Raw genomic sequence first — 16,107 nt, 5'->3', positions numbered from 1 at the left:
GCCCCAGGTTAACTCTGTTCCTTGAATGGCACTTGGGAATCTGTGAGGATACTGGCCCAGGCCAAAACTTTCCCATGGGCTGCGTTACCAGTTAAACAGTGTGGTTAATCACTGCCCAGTGTCTAAGCCTATGTGCAGCTCTTGTTAATTCACCAGTATAGACCTGACCGTAGACTCTTAAATTACAGAATAAGAATGCTACCCTGCCTTCCATGAAAAAAGAGCATATTTACTCAAAATATTGTTAATCCACATTCTTGAAGGTATTTTACAAGGCATCCAGAAGCCCTGAAAACAACAGGAATCCAACACAAACCATTTCAGAAATCAACTCTGCAAACCTCAGTTTTTCAGCGAGTCCATGTTGTAGACAAAGAATAAGGCTCACGTTGCCTGATGAGGTGCCCTGAGATCTGTAGATATTTGTAGAATCTTTGCATTATTTCACGCAGAGCACTGTGGCTTAGAGAGCGGCTCTAATTTTGTACTGCATTTAGGGGCCCTGGAGAATAATACAGGACTTGTGCAGGCTTTGGATCCCTTGAGCAGTTTGTCATTACAGGCTTGATAACAATCCATGCACTGTATATCTGTCTAATGATAGGGTACATTTGGAAGGAAGATTATATGCAATTTTGTTGCAGTTATTTTTATTTTTCTCCTAAATTTAGGATCTCAAGAATGATCAGAGAGGAAGACCACACTCGGTTTTCAGAGGAACCAACCCAGATTCACATCGGTGGACGAAAAAGCAAAGCCAAAAAATAGCTACCATTTCACAGCTCACTTCACTGCTCTCTGAAGTTGGAACATTCCTTGCCCATTTGTCCCTCTGTGGCCACAATTTCTGTTTACATAAGAAGTCAATTCAATTTTTCAGATCAACAACAAAAGCATCCCCAGAGACATTCATTCATAAAAGTTGTGTCATGCCACATCTTCAGTGTTTTCTCCTTAATTTCCTCCTCTTTCAGTGAAAGCAGTAAAGATGTAAAGAAAAACAAAAAGACAAAAGGGAACCAATCTATTTTCTCAAAGTAATATGTTATCCAGGAGGTGCTATTAACTTACTGTTTGATAGTTTCCACTGGAGATTTTAAAGATATGGATCCCACAAGAGGGGTCCTGTGGCACAAATGACACCAGGAGGGAGACAAACCATATTTAAACTTCAAACTGCTTCTCAGCCTACCATGAAACTTGTTCTGGTGTGCTCCAGTCCTCCAGGTTCCCATCCTTACTCTGCTGTTCTGTTTCTGGTTTCCTGATTCTTTACCTCATTTTGGTCATCACTGAATCAAGCTTTATTTATTTAAGGCTGCTTCGCTGTCCTTAGATAGAAGAAACTCCAGGAAAGGCTGGCCTGAGATCTAGTGAGTTTGGCGAGCCAGTTGGGATTGAATCAGAAGAAAAAATTTGGTTTGTCAAATCTACCGTGTCAGCTATGAGGAAAAAAAGGGGTGGCATTTTCCCAACTATCTGAAGGGATGTTTTCCACAAAATGATAGTCTGTCAGCATTAAAGCTCTCCATGGATGCATGGGGACGGGTCTTGTACTTAAAACTAACCTTGTAGAGAATATGTAGAAAGACATTGCCAGTGAATGTCAGAACAACTTCTGCCCCATAGAAAATATGGCCAGAATTTGCATTCTTTGGGTAAAGAGAAGAGAATTAAACCAAAACATTTTCTTGATCAACAAAAAACTTGAATTTGCCATTTCCCCACACTCCTTAAAAAACCTGCAAATGTGTAGTTTCATATATTCCCAAAGTTTCTTCTTATTTTCCCCTAAAGGTGCTAAGTTTTGGAGAAAGCTCCATCTCTGAACATTTATTCTTTTTGGCTTTGCGCAACTGGTTAGAAGACAGCAATGGTGTCTGGGTGCTGAAGAAGCCAGGAAAGCAAAGAGAACTGTGATAAATACTTACGAAGCCTGTCAGCTTAGGGAATAAGCAAGGAGCAAGAAGTACCAGGCCGCTTCCGCAACAGCAAACCTTGGTCCACAGTGGAAACAAGGTGATAGTTTCATACTATCCCTTCTGCTTGGAAAGCTGGAAAGTTGGCAGCCTGGATCCTGGGTTGGATGTTACACAGGTGGCTGTGATGCCAGAACGCCTGGAAGGTGGGCTGGCAGGAGACCAGCTGACTAACCTGGCCGCCTGCTTTCCACTGACCGTCTTGAAGAAGTCATCTCATTCCTGCAGAACATTGCAGCACTGCACAGAGAGCATTTTCCAATGGAAAACTCCTGCCTGAGAAACCTGGACCAACTCTATGATGGTGGGAGCAGACTAAATTCTTGGAGGCCTGGTACGGTGTTGAGTTTGAACATAGATTTTTGCCACTTGCCTCCGTAACTGTGTGTCTTCAAGAAAACATCAGCAAAGGGTAGTGATAACTTATATACACTGCTGGGAAGGGAAGAAGGTGGCTAGCTGTAGAAAAGACACAAGCTACAGAAAGAAGTGGAAGTGTGGGAAGTGAGAGGAGGGGGACGAACTGGGTACGAAGGTATGGCTGGAGCAGTTCTCCACTGATCATCTTCATGGATACAAATAGAAATGCCGTGAGAGCAGGGTTGGATGTCTTTGTGGAGGAGTGCCTTTTCCATCCCATGCCCAAGCAATGCCCTCTCCTGTATGTCATGAGAAAAGACTGAGCAGCTCCATTAACAGCAGAGCTGCTGTGTCGAGCGCTAAATGCAAACCAGCCTTTAAGTCTGAGTATTTTCTATTCTGACCCGCTGTGAGGGAAGGAGGTAGACAGAATTATGTGGCTCAGCAGGTAAGAACACCTCTTCCAGCAGCTCAGATGTATGAGCCGGTTGGTATGTCTTGGTGGACTATCTGGCACCTGTGGTTAGTGTTACTATTCCTGTACAAAAGTGCTGTGGTACTTAACGACCCGAGTGGTGTTCTTCAATTAGAGCTTCTGGAAGGTAGTGACTTGTCTTGTAAAGGTGGGATTAACCAGCCAGTAAGAAATGCTCTGGTGTGCAGGTGTATTTTATAGCACCACCTTATAACACTTGCATTGTTTAATGTGCATTTTAGGCAGCGTCAAACTAAGCTCCCAGCTGTGTCCATAGCTAATTTCTCTTGTGTTTGGGGCTTAGGTACTGAATGGAAGTGTGGGCTGTAACAACTTTCTAGTTGAAGAGAAAGTTTGAATTGAAGCACATTATTAAATAGATGAATGTTATACAAAAAAAAATGTTGCTTTTACATATGGTTCAACAAAAACAAGTCCAAAATTTAGCTAGGGTGAAAATAATGGAACAGAAGACTGACATAAGAGTGCAGCGAATTTAATGGCATGCTTTCTTTTAGCTAAAAAGTGTTTTTGTGACCCTGTTGGTATTAATTTTTATGACTTCACATTACCCACTTACCCCTTGCTTCATCAAAATAGCTCTTCACAAATGAAAACCTGTTGTCAAGAGCCGATGCTGACAGTGCTGAACGTTGTTCAACTGTATTAAGCACAGATCAGCAGCTGCCTTTGAGCTCTGCTCTGTGGTCTGATTCCTGATCTCATGCCAGAGAAGTAGCTGGACTGGCCAAGCAAAGGTCAAACCAACCATGTGAGCAGAGAGGAAGAATGACCATCATATTGCAAGGAAGACTGCAGCTGTGTGAAGCTAGCACCCGAGATGGTACTTTTAAACACTTAAGCAGTAAGATGCATGGGAACATGAAGTTAAGAAACAAGTGTCTTGTCAAAATGCTTTTCTGGTGTTCAGCTGAAGAGGTAGGTAGATGTTCCTATTAACTCATGGAGTTGGCATGCTGGCTTTGGTTGAAGGGTTTGGTACAGCAGCATCATTTAAAGGCCTTTATTTGAAATCAGCTGGAAGACGTTATGTTCTCAGGACAAGCTGGTTTTGGCTGCAGCTGCTCAGAATGACTTTGGCTTTGCTTTTGGTCTCACCATATAAGCTGGGGATGGGTAGTGGGGCTTTTGTTTTCTTCATAAGATGGGGCATGTTGATGGACTGGTTCACCTTGACCTGGAAGATACAAGACCAAGAAGGAAAGGGAAGTAATTTAAAAGTTTAGTAACCACCAAAATAGATTACATGAGGACTTTTTCTAGAGAGGGTATCATCCTGAAAAAAAACAGTGTAAGGCTCACAGAGGTTTCATTGCCAGGAACTTTGGTAAGTGAAAGAACAGTCTGGGTATTTTTATGTTTTAGATACATAGATCTTTTTGGAAGAGACAGAACAAAACCTTACTGCAAATGGAAAAAGAGAAGATTGCTTTGACTAGGAGGTTGCTGTGAAGCTTTTTTTTTTTAACCTTAGATAAAGTTTGTTCTGTCTTAGAACACTTGTCCTCTGTTCTTCTTGTGTTTAAGAAAAAAGCTGGTACTTATTTCTCCAGGAAGTCATCATTCTGAACTAACCAAAACATAATACATCAAAAAGCAAAGCAAAAGAAAGAGGAATGGTTTGATAAGATTTCAAAGCATGCTGCATCACACAAGAGAATGCTGAAGCAGCCTGGTTGTCTCTATGTGCTTGAGACACCATAGTTAAACTGAAGATACTGCTGAAGTCATCATACCAAGAGTACTGGTGTTTTAAGACTACTCTACATAGTCACTATTCCTGGACTCAGTGCTATTGAGTCACTCTGGTTTTGCGGTCACAGTGATTACCTGGTCCTGAAAAGCACACAAGCTGTAGAAAACACAGAACAGGAAGAGAAAAATAAGTAGAATTGTAGAGGGGAACATAAAGCAAGGAAGGTGTTGCAGGAAATTAAGACAAACATTGTTTCTTGTTTGGAATGGGCTGATTATCCGAAGGTTTCAGAGACACTTTATTTGGGGATCAGAAACACAGCACATGCTAGAGATGATGGAGTACCTGCATTGAACCCTGCTCCCCTAAGAGAGATCCTAGGGCTGGTGTTGCTCCTGAAATTGGAAATGCATCTGCCCACATGGACCTTCAGCCCAGCAAGATTTTGCTAGCTCAGGTGAGCTCTCACCAACCCTTGCTGCTGCCCAGACCCCACGTGTCACCAGTACAACATGCTGTCAAGATTCTCCAGTCCTGCCAGAGCTGAACGAAGACACTGTCTCCTGCTGTGGTCCCACATGCCCTTATTGTCCATGTCAGTGGGATTATCTCCAGGAAAGTATGAATAAATTCCCGGTAATTGTGAAAAGTGCTCTCTCCATACCTTTTTGCAGTATTTCCATCCCTAGGCCTCTACCCATTGGTCCCCTGGGGCCTCCTCTTCCAAAAGAGGGTAGGATCCAGGCCATATGATTTCTGTCTTTCTGGTTTCACAGCCCACAGAGTTCTCATTAACTTGCTTGTCGTATCATCAAGAAGGGCTGTAACTATTTCTATTAATGGGAAGAAAATGGAGCCTTTCCCTCTCATGACTCAGGCCCAAGGGCTAGGACCGTAAGGAAAGCCCTGATACCACAAGAATTATAACTGTGAGGAAGCTGCTTTTCTTCCCTCAGGATTGAACTAAGAGGCTCGGATAGCTTCTTCTGTTCCTATCATTTTCAATCAGAGATGTGATTTTTCATGCATTGCCTTTAACCCCAAGTGGACAGGCAACAGCTCCTTCATGTGCAGCCTGATGGGCATAGGAAGTCTGCCTAACTCCACATTATTATTCAGGAGGTTTGTGAGCAAAGGCAGTACTAAAAACCTCATCTGCCTGTGGAAAAGACAAACAACTCTCTAAGGCTGGAGAGGTGGAAGCTCCAGAGCATCACTCAGAACTGGTGAGCAGTATCTAAAAGACTCATTTTGTCAAGCAAAGATTAGATGTCTCTTGTTGTTTACTTCTTGCAAGTGAATCCTGTTAATCTCTCTTGAGTACACAGTGCAGTTGGGCCAGAAAATGGATAACTAGCTAACATCTGTAGAAAGCGGGCCATGGAGAGAGCAAGAAGGCTTCACCATGAATCTTTCCTTCAGATGTAAAAGCTGGAGGGTTGTCCCGTTCCCTTGCAGTTAAAGGTGAAGCACAGTAGTAGGACATGAGTAACTCCAGCTTGGTGTTGAACATACAGATTTCTTTAAGAGGAACACCTTTTCTCCCACAATTCACGGCACCATCTGTCATGGGAGCCATGGGACTGACACCTCTGCCTCCTGTACCAGGGTGCTCTGAGCCTCCCGGGTTGTGGTGCTCCAAGAGGAAAATATTGGTAAGTTATACTCAGACAGACTAATTAGTCATCCATTAAATCTACCTCTAGGGTTCTTTGAAGAGATTTCTCAAATGTTCAGGTGAAATTTTTCCACTTCTCCATTCACCCCTACAAATGCCTCTTGGGGGTTTGTGAGTTATTCACTATCCTCAAAGGAGCAAATTTCCCTGCTGCCTCCCACATAGTGTGGAGGCCATCTTCAGCACCAAAAAGGGTGATAATGAATCAGATTTCAATGCTGATTTTGCTTTTCCTGTAATGATTTTTATACAGCGCTATCAAGCAACGGCACCCATCTCCCATGTTGCTCAGAGCTTCAGTCATGCTGTATGACCTCGTCCTGCTTGTTGTAAATATGAGGAAGTTTTGGGTAACAGGCTGTCTGTCTGCCTGAATTGCTTGCCTTTTCAAAATTGCTGTGGATCGATTTCAAACCTCGGAGGAAGTCCTAGAAGTCAGCAGTCTCTAATCCTGTCATTTAGGGGAATGTTGGAAACTTCTTCCCTGCTCAGAGCTCTGAGAAATGGTGGGGAAAGTCTGGTGTTTTATGATTATGCCAGCAAAACAGCTGTCAGGAATACTGTTGGTGTGATTGATGCTAGCTGAAGGGGGGGTGAACAGACTGCAGGACCCCTGAGGGCCCTTCTGGTCCTCTTTTCTGAAGCTGCTGCTTCAAGCCCTTGCTGTGTGAGCAGATGATGTGTTCAACCCTGGAACTGCTTATCCTGCAGGCTAAGTCTGTACCAGCCCTTAGCAAAGTTTGTTAAGCATTCTTTCTTTACACAGACTTCGTATTAATTTTTTTAAATTTTTGTAAATGGGCTAATTAACATGTGTTTTTTGCCTGATCCGAATTCCATTAAAGTCAGGGGAAAACTTTCCTTTCAATTTCAGTGAGCTTTCGAAAGGTCTTTCTATGTTTTCATGTGATAAATATACTAACAGCGTAAGTCTGACACTAGAAAAATTGCAATGCTCGTCTCTGTGGAAAAACTACAAATGTTTCCTTTATTATTATGATGCAGAATCAGCTTTGCCCCCTCATCACCGCATTAATGACCTCTGTACGGCTAGTCACTTCTGTGTTCTTTTTTTCTTGCCTCCGGAATTGACTTAGCGTGGCTTTAATCGTTGTGATTGCAGATTACTCCTAACCACCTTCAAGCCATAAAAAGAAACGAATCATCAAAACACTTTGTGTGAGCATAACGAGAAGGCAAGAAGGAAATATTCTGCCTCTTACAAATGCAGTACCTGAAAGATGTTTTAAATCAGTGGAGTGTCTCATAACAAGAACGACAGGAAATGTGGAAGCTGATATGATTCAGAGCAAGGCTATTGATTCCAATCCTCCTGGCACATCAGCACGCGGGGTTGATCAGCAGGTAAAATACAAAACCTGAGGGAAAGAAAGATTAGAAAGAATTCTTGGGTACCATACTATGGTTTAAAGTCAGCTGCAAAACCAGGTCTGGGCATATTTCCCATTCAAGCTAACAGCGATAGGTGTGAGTCAACCTGAACACCACCCCCAAGTCTTCTCTGACTCACCCACATACACGGAAATGCTTAAAGTGATATAAGAGCATGCTCTTCCATAGGAAATGAGGCTGCAGTCAGTTTCTGTCCTGCTTGTTTTGGCTTTCTGCTCCATCTGATGTGTTGATCAGCCAGGCTTTGTCCTTAGGAAAGATAAAGACATCTTTGTTCTCTTCTGGCACAGGATTCTTGCGCGGGAGTCAGTAAACAAGTGGATAAACTCTCTTGTTTGGTATTCCACGCCCGTCACATGGAGCTGTAAACTGCCAGTTGCCCAAATTAGAAGAGGATAAACTTTGTTTACCTCTGATCACCCTTGGCTACACTTGTGGAGATAGATAAATCCTCAGCGGGTGCCAAGCATTACAGCTTCCTGAATTGTAATGAAACAAGATGTAGAGCTCCTGCAATCAGTTATGCCTCCTGAGAGTCAGAGATGTATTTGCTTTGAAAGAAAGCCTGTAAAGCTATTTGCTCTGGCTCTTAATAGGGCAGATGCAGAGTAGCAACATCTGTGTGCTCTTCTGCCTGAGGGATTTATCCCCACCGAGGTATGCTGCTGGAGGAAATCCCTGAAAATAGAAATATCTATCCCACCTTTGGAGTGCCTCTGTTGACCCTGTGTGATGAAACCCCTGCTTCACTCTGCGTTTTGGCACTCATGCATAAAAATATGTTCAGCAATAATGCTGAATGGGGGTAGAAATCCGGGTCTGTCACAATTATTTCTTCTTTTTTTAATGAGAAATATTCTGTAAATCATGCTGTTAACTGGCCACTACTGCAATTAGGAGGTGTTTAGATAAATGGATTAATCATACCAAGAAAAAACAAACAAAAAATAAAAAATAGAAACAGTCTGTGTCCTGTCCCGTCCCCCCACACCCCAAAAACCTGGTAGTCTTCTAAAGCTACAGTAGAGTTCTGAACTCTTACAAATAACAGAGAGACATCTTGGAACTCAAAACAACCAAAATTTATCTCAATTTAATAATCCCCACTCCATTTAAATTTATTTAAAAATAAAGAGTTGAAATTAAAGACAAAGGAATATTTATTAGTAAATATTACCAGTTAAGCCTAGTTGGTGTAAAGAAGGTGGAGCTCCAGAAGAGGAGATGGGTTGGACTCTTTTAAAATTGTTTTCGTGGGGGTTTTCTTTGTGGTTTTTGTGTTTTGGTTTGGTTTTTTTTAGCCAGGAGAGCAACAGTATTCTGTATTTTAGCATGTTACTTCCCCATTCTTTCAAAATCATGCCATTGCAAATTCTTCTTTCCTTTTATCATCTCAAGTTAGACAGAACTGATCCTAGCAGGCGGTTTCTGCCATCTATCACACACTGCATCCCTAGGATGAAATCACTGGCTGAGACACCATGCCTACAGCTGAGATGATTCCTAGCCCATTTTAGCTCACATTTTTGGCCATGAGTTCTCATGATTCTGTGGTTTTGATTAGTTTCATAAACACCAACTGAACCTTTACAATCCTTATGAAAAAAAAAAAGCCAACCAAACAGAAAAACTCCAAAATATCTATATACTCATATTTGTGATTTATCAGTGCAACCGGCATTTTACAGCCAAAGTTCAAGGTCATAAGAATATCCTGATGCACAATTTAATTATACATCTATAACTCTGAGCAAAATAAACAGAGGTTTGGCGGCTGGGTTTTTTTTTCCCCCTTAAGGTTGCTATTTTTGCCACTGTAATGATGGCAACAGCTTTCTCTTTGGATAATTACACCTGTGCTGCTGAATGCTGCTTCTCATTCACACTTCATACCCAGCCCCTGGGTTTGTACTGCCACCTGCTATTACTGCAAAACTTTGCAAAACCAACTTACTGTTCCATTTCCCAGGATTATTCATTAAAACAAGGAAAAGCTTTGACATTTGTCAGAAAAGAAACTGTGTTGGCTGCAAGTTTTGTTAGGGGTTGTTGAAATTTGCTCATAGTCAATTTTTTTTTGGTAACACGAGAAACAAGTGACTGATCGAAATGTTATCTGAGTTTGAGAAAGGCTGTGTTTACAGGGGAGAACAGAATTTTAAGCTGGTGGCAATGGCAGTTTAGGACAGACTTCTTCCCTCTCTGACACATTTTTTCCTCTGTTTGTGTGGAAACACCAAGTTCTGCATTTTTGCAGGGATTTTCACCTACACAAGTGCAGGATGGGTTAAAGCCCAGAGGGCAGAGCAGACCCCAGGCTCCCCGTATATCTGTAGTGTTGTGGATGCCACAAAAGCCAATGTCGCACTTAGACAAGATTTAGGCCAAAGCAGTGTCTGCAAGACCTATTCCAGGGCCCTTTAACTCTGCTCAGCTTTGGGTATGGCCCCAGATGTGGGACCAAAAGTGATGAAACAGCAGGAAAAATTATTAAGATATCTGAAAGCACGACCTATGGGGAAGGACAGCAAGAATTAGGGTTGCTCAGTGTAGAGATACAACCCTGAAAACATAAGGGTGCACGCCTCCAGAGGCAGTCAGCTAAATCACTACTAGTGTTAACTGATCTGAGAAACATCCAGTCCCAGGAGTCCCATGTCATTCCCTGGTCTTTATCGTAGGGCTCTCCCACTCCAATGATTAATAAGTTTCTTCTGAAAACTGAAACTATTTTACCTGCAATTTTAGCCTCTTCCATGATAATTGTCTTTAAATGAGCAAAAGGTAATTCTTCTTAGTGAGGGAAACATCTCATCTCTATATACCGAAGAGCAAGGCTTGATTTTCTCACCAGCTTTCTCAGGTTTCAAGAAAAGGTTACTTATCATTCTTTTTTTCCTTTAAGACTATGAGATATATTTTTTAGCCCATATTGCAATCAATCAAACCCTAAAAGTGTTTACAATATAAAAGACAAAAGTTTAAAGAAACTGAAGTTTCCTGTTACAGATTGGGAAAAGAGTATAAGCTCTTCAAAATTTTAAGTGACCATACACCATTTCTTGTGCTACTGAAGTCATACACTTTATTAATTTTAAGAAGTAACTTTAACTGGAGGTTTATATCTAGCAGCGTTGGAAGAATATATTACTGTCTCTGAGAATTTCTTAAAACTTACAACCAGATCATCTGTGTTTATGGGATCTTATTCTGTGGCATAGAGAAATTAAGGGTGGGAATCAACCCGTAAACTAGCACACCTAATTTATATGATTAAATGTGTTTTGAGTAATTAATCTGCCATTAGAATTGATGAAGATCTGAGAAAAGATCTGACCGCTTATTTGAAGGCATCTAAATCCATTGGAATTGCCCTGGAGGATCCCTCCTGATCACTGGTTTCTGGTCCAAGAGGGTACAAGTCACTGATGTTTAGGGAACTGAATAAAACCATCCGTGTCTATAGGAAAATGCAGCTCTCCTGAGCTGCCAACACTGCCTGTGACTGCCACACCTTCCAGAGACTCCATTTTCTCTCTAGAAGACCTCGTCCTAGCAGACATTTTCTGTTGCTCACTTTCAGACACAAAAAGCTCCTAATGCATCCCCTTCCTGTGCTTTAAGTCTGTGTATTAATTTTTCTAGCTCACTCTCTTATTAGACCCCTGTTGTTACTGATTCCTTGTGCAAACAGAAACGGACTCATTCTCCTTTGTGTTGCCCGTCCTGGGTACCTCTTGTCTTTTATGATTTAATTATTTTTCTAAATGAACCCACTTTGCCTTAGAGCTGCAAGGTAATGTATATCCAACAGATGCTGTGCATGGGTATGTAATGAGATTACGAGATCCATTTGAAGCACCTCATGTGCTGTGCATTAACTGAAGTGTCTCCAATGAATTCATAAAATCCAGGCTGTCCCTGTAATGTCTCAGCAATTTTTATATTGTTTCACCTATTAAAATCTATGCCTGATTTTATTGGCACTGCTGGCATGCCCACACTGATAATTATGCCTAATGGTTGTTGGAGTATGTTTTGCGGTAGGTATTTATTTAGCTCAAAACTTACGAAGACAAAAGCACGAATTGATCTTGAACTATGCCTGTGTTTTGCACAGACAACTGTGAGACCCAAAATCTCTGGAAATGTCCCAGCAAGGATCACCCGTCCACCTTTGTGGAGCTACAAGTGCTTCCTCATGTCTCTCTCTCATTGATCTATTGCTATTTGTAACAGGATACTCAAAAGGAAGGACAAAGGGTCCCCTTGATTAGAACATTTTCCCTCCTGTGAAGAGGTGGATTTGGCAAAGCCTAGATTTCAAGATTCCCCACAATGGGAAATGCTTTCACCTGGAAGCTCTTAAAGAACAAGAGGACAGGCCCTCCTCTTCTGCCTGTTTCTATGTGACCTCCATGCCCTCTGGGCTTTCCCAGAGTGAATAGGGTCTCCGAGGTGAAAGTGGGTGTGAACTCTAGGTTTTGGATCTCATTACTTTGATGGGAAACAGTCATTTAACTGTGTCAGTTCAGCCCACACTGTTGAGTCCATGAACATGCACAGAGCAGAACATGAGGTGCATAAAAATTTCCCAGAAGCAGGATATAACTGTGTACATTTAGATGCTGAAAGTGGTTGTTGGACTTCCCTTCTTCCACAATAGCCTCAAAATCTCTACTGAGGATTATGAGACATGAGGACCGTTTGGGGTTTCAGGTCTGTGCCTGCTTTCCTCTTTCCCTAGCCAAGAGTCTGTCCCTGAATCTCAGTGACACCAATAGATGTATCATGTGGCTATTTTTCCCAGATTTTCTGGCTCTCTATCCAGTTTTTATTGCAAAGAATTATTCCGGGAAGCAAAGATAAGAGATGCATTCAGGAAAAAAAAAAAAGGCAGATGTTTCACTTAAGATATTTGAAAAAGTTTCCCATGTAAAAGCAAACTTAAAAGCTTAAAGCTGAAGTCTTGCCTGGCAGAATAATCTCCCTAAGGTTTAACAGCTTTCAGAGTGCATTTGTTCAATGCTTTCAAAAGAGCAAAACAGCAATTACACACACTGCCTTTCTGAAACCTTTTAGGTACCAGAGTTGTTTTTACTGAACAAGCGACAGATGAGTATCAGAAGTGAGATAAAGTGGCTCATTAATAAAACAGCTTTAAGCTTGTATATAATTTTTCATGTGAGGAACTCATAGAAAACTCTGAGCATCTGTTATGTAAGTATCAATACATCTCACTAACCTCCCTAGAACAAATGCCATTCAGCTCCAGCCTTGTTTTGGTACCTCAGCATAGAGCATCCTTGGGATGACTTAAAAGCTACTAAGGCCAATGGCAATCTTCCTCTTGCCCCTTCCTGACTTTGGATCAGCGTGTGTATACACTAATACCTTGCAGCTGTGATGATTTAAAAATATGAACTAGACAGATATTGCTTATGAAGCTGGCTGCTTCTATTTCAGGCCTGAAGAAGAGGTCGAATCTCCGGCATCTCCTTTATTGCCAGCTGTATCAGCTGGTATAATAAAATAGATCAGCCTTTACTACAAAATCTGTTATCTGTAGACAAAACAGACAGATTTTTTTATATGTCCTGAGAAATGATGAAGGCTACAAAGCACTGCTGAGAAAGCAGTCCCTCTCTGGTTGTATTCTCAGAGTAAAACAGAGGTGGGATAAGGCACTGGCGTAGTAGCCTCGGTGCAATGCAGGGAGCAGGAGGAATGAGAGCGAGATAGCAGCAGGTGGCTGGAAAGGCTCCCAGCCTCCAGGAGGACTCAGAGCTTCTGAAGAGCACTGCACTCCAGAGCAGACCTTGAGTGATGGCCAGTGTCTTGGCTCACTTGCCACCGCCAGCGCTGGTTAGATAACTGCTGTTAGCAGGCACTGCAGCATCACCTTTCACAGCTCTGCCTAGACATATCCATAAAAGCAACTCACCCGGTGTCTTTGCTGGGTGGAAGAGGCAGCCTGAGACATCCCTGCCCTACACGCACAGCTTCACACACAGCCTCAGTTCGCTGTCCACATCTGCTTGAAGGACTTACCTGCAAATCTTAATGGGGAAAGCACGTATATTAAAAATAACCCTTCAATGTAAAGAACAAAGGTTTGATATAAGCCCAGCCTCTCTCCCTCACTGGGTTGTACAAGTAGGTATAAGGTCAGCATTCCACAAACTCTAAATTAGCATTTCTCTATTTGAAAATAAGCGGGGGATTTATCTTTTTTTAGACACCTACCTGACCGCAGGAAGGATCAGCTTTCTGAATCTGATTGTAGAGGGAGCCTCAAGTGACTTGCCTACGGTTAGATTTCTGGCACTTAGCTGACTACCACCAGCCAAGATAAACCTCATATGTACTGTCAGACATGTGACTTGTCAAGCCGCAGCAGAATTTGGTTCAAAAAGGCAAAAGTGTTAATACACAGAGGACTTAAGAATGAAAAGGAATGAAGTAGCAAAAAAGATGATTTTTTTTAATCTCCTGAAATATAAGTGGACTCGCCAAACATTGATGTGGCTCATAAAGGCATTTCAACAGTTTAAGCAGCTGCCAGGTGAGCAAGAGAGATTTCCAACCATCACTGCTGCTCCCCAGGGGTCTGTGCTGGGTCCAGCCCTGGTCAAGATATTCACCAATGCCCTGGACGAAGGGACAGAGCGTCCCCACAGCAAGTTGGCTGGCGGTACCGAGGCGGGAGGAGCGGCCGATGCGCCGGCAGGCCGTGCTGCCATCCAGCGAGGGCTGGGCAGGCTGGAGAGCTGGGCCCAGGGGAGCCTCGTGGAGTTCAACCAGAGCCAGTGCGGGGTCCTGCCCCTGGGGAGGAACAGCCCCCCGCACCAGCACAGGCTGGGGGGGACCTGCTGGAGAGCGGCTCTGCTGAGAGGCCCTGGGGGTGCTGGGGGGCAGCGAGGTGACCCTGAGCCAGCACCGGGCCCTTGGGGCCAAGGGGGCCAGCGGTGCCCTGGGGGGCATGGAAAGGCGTGTGGCCAGCAGGGCGAGGGGGGTTCTCCTCCCCCTCTGCTCTGCCCCAGTGAGGCCACACCTGCAGGGCTGTGGCCAGTTCTGGGCCCCCAGTTCCAGAAGGGCAGGGAGCTGCTGGAGCAAGGCCAGCGCAGAGCTGCCAAGGTGATCAGGGGCTGGAGCATCTCCCTGGGGAGGAAAGGCTGAGAGACCTGGCCTTGTTCAGCCTGGAGAAGAGAAGGCTGCGGGGGGATCTCATCAGTGCCTATAAATACCTGAAGGGTGGGTGTCAGGGGGATGGGGCCGGGCTCTTTTCAGCGGTGCCCAACGCCAGGCCAAGGGGCCACGGGCACAAGCTGGAACACGGGAAGTTCCCCCTGAACATGGGGACAAACCCCTTCCCTGTGCGGGTGCCAGAGCAGGGGCACAGGCTGCCCAGAGAGGCTGTGGGGTCCCTTCCCTGGAGACATTCACCCCCCGCCTGGACGCGGCCCTGTGCCCCTGCTCTGGGGGTGCCTGCTCCAGCAGGGGGTGGGATGGGGTGAGCTCCAGAGGGCCCTTCCAACCCCCACCAGTCTGGGATCCTGTGATTCTGTGTAATGGGATACTTTTTAATTTTTTTTATTTTCATTCCTCATTTTTGAAGCCAGAAATCCAAATTGGACATTTTGTTGGAACTCAGTCAGACCACTTTGCCTAGCAGCTTGTATCAGGATCTCTGTTGATTGCTGTCTCATCAATTTTGGAATGACCTCCAGGCTTCCAAATTATGAAGACTCTATCACAGGTTTCCCCATGAAAATTAAATTACAGCAGGGAAGCCCTAAGAGCCAAGCCTAGATTTAAATGAAACGTAACAAGATATAGAAGAAGGTCTCTAAGCAAATTTTTAAAAAATAAAAAAGTCAGCTCCCAACACAGGACTGTCGTTTTCCATGTCACCTCCTAGTGCTTGTTTTCCATTTCCCACAACTGAACATGCAGCTTCAGAGGAATGAGTAGGCATGAGTTATCCCCCGACAGCCTCTCCATGGGTATTGCACAAGCAGGACTTCTTAAAATGCAGCAGTTCAAGGAAATTCAGGGTGCTCTATTCTAACAGAAAAGAGGCCTTTTTTTTTTCCTCATAGGGCATTCAGTACCTGGTGGGTTACAACCCAGCGAGGAGAGCTGTGGAATAAGGGACAGATCTCCAAAGCGAGAGACCCAACGATTCAAATTTTTTAAACCTCTTGCAATCTGGCAGGTAGCACAGACTCCTGAACAGTCTTTACATGAGACTTCACCCTAAATGAAGAGCTACCATTCAAGTGCTTTGAAAAAGGTTGTGCAGAACACTAGAATACATGAATACATATTGCGTAGAATAGCACAAACAATCTAAACCAAGCTAAAGGGTATAATTAGTCTTTTTCGCCCTTGTTTCAATTTAAAGTACAACACTCAGAATTGAATAAGAAAATTTATAGGGATTTTTTTTTCAGGGATTTATCCTTTCAACCTTATTTTATCT

This window comes from Phalacrocorax carbo, chromosome 2, assembly GCF_963921805.1.
Source record: "Phalacrocorax carbo chromosome 2, bPhaCar2.1, whole genome shotgun sequence".
Taxonomy (NCBI): Eukaryota; Metazoa; Chordata; class Aves; order Suliformes; family Phalacrocoracidae; genus Phalacrocorax; species Phalacrocorax carbo.
The sequence above is the reverse complement of the archived record's forward strand: the minus strand, read 5'-3'. Positions refer to the sequence as shown.